Raw genomic sequence first — 9,049 nt, 5'->3', positions numbered from 1 at the left:
CAAACCCACCCAAGGATGTATTGTACTGCCCCTTTCTGTGACGTGTGATTCCGTAATCATATCCCCCTAAAGTGATACAATGCACGGTTAGCAGTAAAGGAAAAGCTCCCTGGTTCTCGGGCAGAGAGGCTACCTGGTTCTCAGGTCCATGGCTGCTCCTGCTCTGGTGGCTGGGTCCCCAAGTGAGGACCATCTAGCAGGGCTGAGGTGAGCAATGCTACCATGAATTGTGGCTGACTCCATTTATTTCAACCTCTCCTTTAACTCTAATGCTCTCTATGACTTTACTATAATCTCTACTTATTATCGCTGTACAATTGCGCCTACTGGACCTATGATGATTTGTGGGGTCCCCTCCCCCCCTTAACCCCACAGCTTTCGTCATCACATTTGCTTGTGCACCCATTTTGTCTTCAGCCATCATGTGGGCAGGATGAGCATCACAGAGTGCCAGGTTGTTAGAAGAAAGTGTTCTTGCATTTAGGTAGGGCTTGAGCCCGAGGCCAAAGTCTGTCCAGTTCCTCAAGGTATTGCCATATAAACATATGTACATTGGCCTATACCTCTATTTTTATGAGTTAATATATTTACAAAAGTTCACATCTATGTTTATATCTCTATCCATAGCTTTGATTCCAAGACCTTTCCTCTGTTTCCTTTTACCTTCCTCCTGCCCTAACTTCATGCTCGGCCTTCTACCTCTTAGTAATTCCTTTCAGCTAGATTACTGTTGCTCCAACACCACTGGGATGTTTACGTCCTCCTCATTATTGCTTTTAATTCCCTAGTTGATCTCCTTTCTGTGATGTTGCTTGATCACCACTCCTTTCGCCTGTTCCCTCCTCCTCTAAAGTCCCTCCAGAACCGTCGGTCCAGTTGCTTTCTCCTTGGGCTTGTTTCCCATGGCTATCTTGTATAGGTAGGAAAACAGAATAATGGAGACAAAACAAAAGTAAAACAAAAGATTGAATAAGAAAAGAAAAATCTAGCGCTCCTCACACCTGACCCCCTCCCCAGAAAAAAGCATAATCAATTCCAGGTCTAATCGCTGACCTCTTTGACTATCTCCTCACAGTTCCTAGGGCTTCTGGGAACTGTCCCTCCTAGCCTGAAGTCTATTTTGCTGCCCCTCAGATGTTTTATGGATTTACATTGCTCACATTGCAGATCTGTTATGTTACCTTCTTGGTTCGCCACACTATGGGGGTGGTCAGACCAGACTCACTCCCTGACTTGTGTCCCCAGTATTGTCCACTGTTGCAGTAAGCTCCAGTGAGGGGACATCAGGTCTCCTGCTGTTGTTGGCCTTACAGTCCTCTCAGTGCCGTAGCAACTCCATGCAAGGACGTCATACTCAGGGCTTGGTGTACCAGTATGTGGTCTAGTCCCTGCTCTCTCTGTCTCCTTCTTGATTTGCTTCTGTGTGCATGGCTGTCCAGCCCATCTTCCCATCCAGTAGGTTTAGTGTTGTCTTCTGTAGCACATACGTCTAGTGGTGGTGATGGTGGGTGGGTTGGGGTAGGGGTCAGTTTGGCATTAATTGGGTCAGCCCCGTAGACCTCTCTGTTCATGAGTTGGTCAATGTGGTTACATTGCCCTCAGCCAGTCATAGTGGAGTCTGCACTCACAATCCCATTTCTGTGGAGACACAAAAAATATCGTCTTCCTGAGTGGATTGGTGCCCTACTCACCCAGTGTCATTATCTCCCTCTTTATTTTTTCCCCTTTCCCCCCTCCTCTCCTTCCCTTCCCCCTTCTTTGTGTTAGAATGACATGCACATCATTGTGTTTGGTCTGTCGCCCACCTGATTGCCTGAACCTCAACCTGTGAAGTGTGAGATAAGTGGCTTTTCTTCTATACCTACTGTGCTGATTTTACTTACCTCAGTGGACTCATGTTGTTGTACTAGTCCTTTTGTGATTAGCTAACTTAGCTTAGCATAATTTTCTCTAACTCTTCCCACGAGACCATGTGCTTCATGCAATTATCAGTGCGAGTAGTGACGTGTATTACTTCATTGTTTGTATGTGCCAGAGATTTCTAATACTTTCATCTATCAAAGGAAATTTATGTTGTTTCCAATTCTTTGTAATTGTGAATTTTGCTGCAAGAAACATTGGATAGCAGACTACCGGTTTTGGTCTATTTCTTACCTCTTGCCCAGTAGAAGGATTGCTGGGTTGTAAGGTAACTCAATATCCCTTTGCTTTAAATATCGGCAGATGGCTTTGCACAGTGGCTGTATGTGTCTACACGTCCATCAGCAGTGGAGGAGAATTCCTATCTCACCACATACCCACCAACATTTGTTGCTCTCAGATTTTCTGATTTGGGCTACCTTCAAGGGTGTTAGGTGGTATCTCGTAGTTGTTTTAATGTGCATTTCTTTGAAAACTAATGATCGGGAGCATTTTCTCATATGTTTATTGGCCATTTGGGTCTCCGCCCTTGTGGAACTTCTGTTCGGGTCTTTGTCCACTTCCTCGGAGGGTTAACTGTTTTCTTCTTTTTGCAGGCTAGGAGCGCATTGTAGATTTTAGTAACAAGCCCTTTTTCTGTTGTGCCATTTCTAGAAATCCTCTCCCAGTCTATGGGTTCTCTTGTTACTCTCATGGTGAATTTTTTTGACACACACAGGTGTTTTATCCTTAGTATATCCCATTTGTTGAATTTAGCATCATCTGTGTGTGTACCCTTCCCTATTACAGGTGGCCTATGTATTCCCTTGGTCAAGGATCTTAGGTTTATATCCACTCCGTCATTGATGGTCCTGATCATTTGGGGTTTTACTTCTAAGTATTTGATCCACTGTGAGTTTGTTCTTGTGCATGGGGTGAGGTAAAGGTCTTGTTTTATTTTTCTATAAGTGGCTACCCATTGTTTCCAGCACCATTTGTTAAAGAGGGCATCCACCTCCCACTTGATGCTTTTGCGGCCCTTGTAAAAGACTAGTTGTCTATATGCTGGTGGTTTTATTTCCTGGTTTTCTGTTCTTTTCCATTGGTTTTAGTGTCTGTCATTATTCCAGAACCACATGTTCTGACCAGTATGGCTGTACAGTGGGTGTTAAAGACAGTTAAGGTGAGTCCTCTGATTTTGGCCATCTTGTTGAGGAGTTCTCAGGTAATTCTGGGCTTCTTCGCTCTCTATATGAAATTGGTAGTCAATTTTTCCAATTGTTCATAAAAAGGCTTTGGGTATTTGAATTGGGATAGAGTTAAACTTACATAGTGCCTTGGGTAAGATTGACATCTGTACTAAATTGAGTCTTCTGATTCAAGAGCCTAAGATATTCTTCTGTTTTGTGTAGTTCATATTTGGTTTCCTGCAGTAGGTTTCTTTGGGTGTCAATGTATAAGGAATTTATTTTATTTTGTTTTGTTTTGTTGTTGTTAGATATTTCCCTAGATATTTCAGTTTGTTCCTGGCTATTGTGAAGGGTACTGTCTTCATCTCCTCTTCCGTGGTCTTGTCCGATGTATATAGAAAACCAAAAGATTTCTGCTTGTTGATCTTGTATTCCTCCATCTTCTGTATGCCTCTATCTCTGCCAATACTCCTGTTGTAGAGCTTGGGTTTTTCAATGTATAGACTCATGTCATTTCCCATTCCAATAGTTTCACCTCCTCCTGTCCCAGACAGATAGCTTTAACGTCTTCTGCTGCCTTATGTTGTTAGCCAGGACCTCCAGTACAAGGTTGAAAAGAAGTGGAGACAAGGGGCAATCTATTCTAGTTCCCTTTTACAGTGGGATTATTTTAGTCTCGTCTACATTAACTATCATGGTGAATATTGGCTTTTTATAAATGGCTTGTATTAACTTGAGGAATTTTCCTTCCATGTCTATCTTCTTGAGTGGCTTAAGTAGGAATGGGTGTTAGATGCTGTAAAATGCTTTTCCTGTGCCTGTCAATATTATCATGCAAATCTTCTTCTTTTTCTTATCAATGTGGTGAATAATATTGATGAACTTTCAGGTGTTAAACCATCTCTGCATCCCTGGAATGAATCCTACCTGATCATGATGGAAGATATGCTTTATATACTTTTGTAGTCTATTGGCCAATATCTTTTTTTTAAATTTTTCATCTATGTTCATTACAGACTGAGATATCAGTCTGTAATTCTCTGTTCCTATGGGATGCTTGCCATGTTTGGGTTTCAAAGTTATACTGGCTTCATAAAGCGAGTTTGTGAGTTTGCCATCTTCTTCTATGCTCTGGGATAATTTGTGGAGTACCAATGTCAACTCTTCTCTGAATGCTTGGTAGAATTCTCCTGCGAAGCCATCCAGTCTAGGAGCTATTTTTGTGGGTAGTACCTTGATAACCATATATATTCTTTCTTTTGCTATGGGTCTGTTGAGATTCTTGACTGTTATATTGGATAATCTAGGGAGGAATTGTTTTTACAAGTATTTGTCCATGTGTTCCAGGTTGTTGAATTCATTAGAATACAGACTTTCATGGAACTTTGTGATTATCCCTTTAATCTCAATGCCATCTGTTGTGGTCTCCCTAATTTCATCCCTCATTCTGGCTATTGATGTTTGCTCCTTCCTTTCCTTGGTTAGGATTGCCAGTGGTCTGTCAATTCTGTTGATCCTCTCACAGAGTCAGCTTTTTTGCTGTGTTGATCTTTTGCATTGTTCTTTTGTCTTCCACTCTACACTGGTTTTTATTTCTTGTCTTTTGCTATAAAGGGGGTTGTTCTGTTGACTCTGTTCTAGTTGCTGGAAGTTTTGTGACAGCGTATCAGTCATAAGCCTCTCTTCTATTTTCATATATGCATTAATCGCTATCAAACATCCTCTGATAACTACTTTTGTTACACCCGATAGAATTTGGTACTTTGTATTCTCATTCTCATTAGTTTCTCTAAGCTTCCTAATTTGCTCTCTAATCTGGGCCAGTGCCCATTTGTGTTGCAGAAGATTGTTATTTATCGTCCAGTTGTTTGCCCTTGTTTTTCTTGTTGTCCTTTTGTTGATCCCCAGATTTATGGCATGATGGTCTGATGGGGACATATGAGTGATCTCTATGTGTTTGAATTTAGTCAGGCTCAACTGAGGTCCCAGAATGTGGCCTATTTTTGAAAATGAGCCATTTTCACTTGAAAATAATGTAAATATTTTTGCCTTTGGATGTAGAGCTCTATAAATGTCTATCAGGTCCAGTCGCCTAATTGTAGTGTTTAGGTCTATAGCATCCTTGCTGAGCTTCTTTCCCAGTGATGTATCTTTCTCTGATAGCAGTGTATTAATGTCACCTACTATGTATCTATTGATGTGACCATGTGATTCTAATTCTTTGTCTAGTTTAAGTGCAGAATTACATCGATTGTTTATTATTCTTTCATTTATAGATAAATGCCGTAATAGTCATTTTATATTTTTAAAGAATCTCACAATTGTTAAAAAGGATAAATTGTCTTATCGTCTTTGGTTTTTCATTAATTATGTCCTTACTCTGCATTGCTTCCTTCATATCCTGTATTACTCCAAGCAGCATTCTGAAGATTTTTTGTTGTTGCAGATCAATGTTTGATTCTTCTTTGAGCATCATTATGTTTATAACTTCCTCCACTGTTATGTTTTGTTTTTCTTGTGGAGGCTGTTGTTTTGGAAGAACTGGGCACCATGTTCCTGGGAGACCGAAGGGTACTGAGCTCTTTCTCTGTGTGACTGGTAAGAATGGTTTGGGGAAATACTTGTGGCCTACTATGGTGGTGCATCAGGCTGCTGTGTAGGCAAAGTGCGACAGCGATTCAGTGGCTTGGTACAGGGGGTGGGGTTGGGGAGGGGGGCGGTGCCCAGGGTGTGCTGAATCCAGCAAATGTAGGCTTTCCACTGGCCTGGTTTCAGGTGGGCATGCAGCATGGGAACAAGCCTGGTCTGGACTGTTGGGCCACAATTTTCAGTGTTTTAAGACTCTCTGTGGAGCCCAAAATTGGTAGAGCCAGTTTGTGGTTTGGGCTGTGGCTTTCAGTCCCTATCATTTTCTATTTTGTTATGCTAACCCCCCTAGGTTGTGCTCTGGGTATTAGAGTTCTGCCTGTCTTGTTAATATTATTTTAATAGACCAGGACCAATTTTCTGTTGGCCTATATTCAAAGTTGCACAAAGGAACACAGCCTAGAACTATAAGCATTTTTTAAAAGGTTTTTTTTCCCCTTTTCAAAATGGACTTTTGGGGTGCCCTGATATCGGGGCTGTGCTGCGCTTTCACCCAGGGAAGGGGTACCAGATTACCTGAGTTGTTTTGGGGCCAACTGGATCTGAATTCTCCACAAGCAGCCCTCCTGTATCACTCAGGACTCTCTCCTGCAGAGCTGTCATACGTAAATTTCCCCAGGCTTTTCAATTGCTATAAATTAGTGGCTAATTATCTATCATAGTCTAGTTCCCATTCACAGAGAAAATGTTTTCAGTTTCCCTCCACTGAATGTGATATTGGCTGTTGAATTTTCATACTTGGCCTTTATTATGTTGAGGAGTTTTCTTTCTATTCATCCTCATATTTTTTAATGTACTTATTATAAATGGGTGTTGGATAATGTCAAGTGCTTTTTCTATGTATCTACTGATGTGACCATGTGATTCTAATTCTTTGTCTTGTTTAAGTGCAGAATTACATTGATTGTTTATTATTCTTTCATTTATAGATAAATGCTGTAATAGTCATTTTATATATTTTTTTAAATCTCACAATTGTTAAAAAGGATAACTTGTCTTATCGTCTTTGGTTTTTCATTCATTTGAAAGATTTTAGTATTCCATACTATGACAGAATCTTGAAAGAGAATATACTTTTTCTGATGTAAGTCTTTTCCATTCAATAATAATGCAATATAACAAATTCCACAACAATTACATTGAGATTTATAAGAGATGTTTCATAGGTAGGTAATGAAAGGAAGAGACAAAATAAGATCAACATAAAGCTTAGTTTTTGGTGCAGGATCACTGCTTGACACATGCAAGGTTATGGGGTGGGTGTTGCTGCTGACAAAAGTTCTGGAGCTGACACACACAAGTCGTGATTCTCCATTGAGAGTCTCGGCAGGAATTATTTACTGTAGGCCACCTGGAAACTAAGATGTGTGATGTAGTGAAACTTACAGATGCCAACATGGTTTTTAGCTGGAGACATTTTCTGGCTAATTCTTTTTTTCAGATGCTCCTTTCATAGATCATTAGCACCTATTGTTAGATGAAGCTAGGAGGTCATGCTTGTGCTTGCTTCAGCAGCACATATACTAAAATTGGAATGATAAAGAGATTAACATGACCCCTATGCAAGAATGACACACAAACTTGTGAAGTGTTCCATATGTTTCAACTTAAAAAAAGGAGGGATTGCTATCCTAATCTCTGACAAAATTGACCTCAAGGTGTGTGCTAGTTACATAATCTGGTGTCAACTTGCGGAGGGGAGGAGTCTAGCCTGACAATCAGGTTTCACCTCGAAGACCTCATTTGGAGGCACTAAGGAGATAAATAGCTCACTGGAGGTGGGATACTCACACACTCCCTCCTAGACATTCCTGTTGACAAGACACATGGAGCTACACTAGAGCCCTGGAGGTGAAGGAGCCACGTGGGACCGCTGCCAGTGCTGAGATGTTACCACTGCCACTGGATCCACAATATTTTCCATCCACTGGCCTGTGATCTTCCTGCATTCAGCATCACTACATATGTTGAGTGAGTCTGAAGAAAAATTTATAGATGGATATCAGACACATGGGCTAATACCAGACTTATTAACTTGATCTGGACTGGGCTGGGATGATTTCTCAATATTCAATTGCTCTTTTAAATAACACTCTTTCTTATACACATATGAGTGTCTATGGATTTGTTTCTCTAGGCAAACCGGACTAAAACAAGGTGAAAACCATAGGAAGAGATAAGAATAGGCACGATATAATTATCAAATGATCTGTAGACCAGTAAGCATAATTAATTTAAAAGCGCCTAATGAGAGACACACAAAATTGTTCAAACTATTCAAACAATGAAAAAAGAAATCACAAACTCAACAATCATAGTAGGTGATGTTAATACACTGTTATCATAGTAGGTGATGTTAATACACCATTATCAGAGAAAGATAACATCACCGGGAAAGAAACTCTGCAAGGAGGCTACAAAGCTAAACACTGCAATTAGGTTACTGGACCTGATAGACACTTATAGAGCTCTCTCTACAAATTTTTTAAAATTCACATTGCTTTCAAGTAAAAATGGCTCATGTTTGCAAATAGACCACCTGCTGGGACCCAAATAGAGTCTGAGTAAATTCAAACATACAGAGCTCATGCAGACTTCCTCCTCACATCACCACACCAAAAAACTGGTGATCAACAAAAGAACAACAAGAAAAACAAGGGCAAACAACTGGAGGATGAAAAACAATCTACTGAGACATGAATGGGAGTTGTTCCTAGAAACTAATGAGAATGAGAATACAATGTACCAAAATCTATGGGACACAGCAAAAGTATTTATCAGAGGAAATTTGATAGTGATTAATGCATATATGAAAAAGGAAGAGAGACTAGGGACTGATATGATGTCACAAAACCTCCAGCAACTAGAAAAGAGTCAATATAACAACCCCAATAGCAAAAGAAAAGAAATAATAAAAACCTGGCCACGTCAAATGAGTGGGAAGATAAGAGAACAATGCAAAAAACCAACGCAGCGAAAAGCTGGTTCTTCGAAAAGATCAACAGAATCAACAGGCAAGCCTAACCAAGGAAAGGAGAGAGCAAACATCAATAGCCAGAATGAGGGATGAAACCAGGGAAATCACACCAAACCCCAACGAGATTAAAAGGATAATCACAAAGTACTATGAAAGTTTGTATTCTAATGAATTCAACAACCTGGGACACATGGACAAATACTTGGAAAAGCAATCCCACCCTAGATAAGGGACCTCTATCTTAACCCAGATAGAAGTCAAGAACTTCAACAGGCCCATTGCAAAGGAAGAAATAGATATGGTTTTCAAGCATCTATCAAAGAACAAAGTTCCCAAA

The 9,049-nt window shown here is 40.3% G+C and overlaps 1 non-coding gene across 1 annotated transcript; it reads left to right on the top strand.

Annotated features, from left to right (window-relative positions):
• The first annotated feature begins 7,234 nt into the window (after positions 1-7,234).
• On the top strand, positions 7,235-7,338 carry LOC115871060. Its single transcript, XR_004047049.1, has one exon. It is a non-coding gene; the product is annotated as a U6 spliceosomal RNA (small nuclear RNA).
• Positions 7,339-9,049: the final 1,711 nt, after the last annotated feature.

The sequence above is a fragment of the Echinops telfairi genome, unplaced genomic scaffold, assembly GCF_000313985.2.
Source record: "Echinops telfairi isolate 266 unplaced genomic scaffold, ASM31398v2 ScPeMD7_3533;HRSCAF=4204_0, whole genome shotgun sequence".
NCBI classification, from domain to species: domain Eukaryota; kingdom Metazoa; phylum Chordata; class Mammalia; order Afrosoricida; family Tenrecidae; genus Echinops; species Echinops telfairi.
The sequence above is the reverse complement of the archived record's forward strand: the minus strand, read 5'-3'. Positions and strand labels throughout refer to the sequence as shown.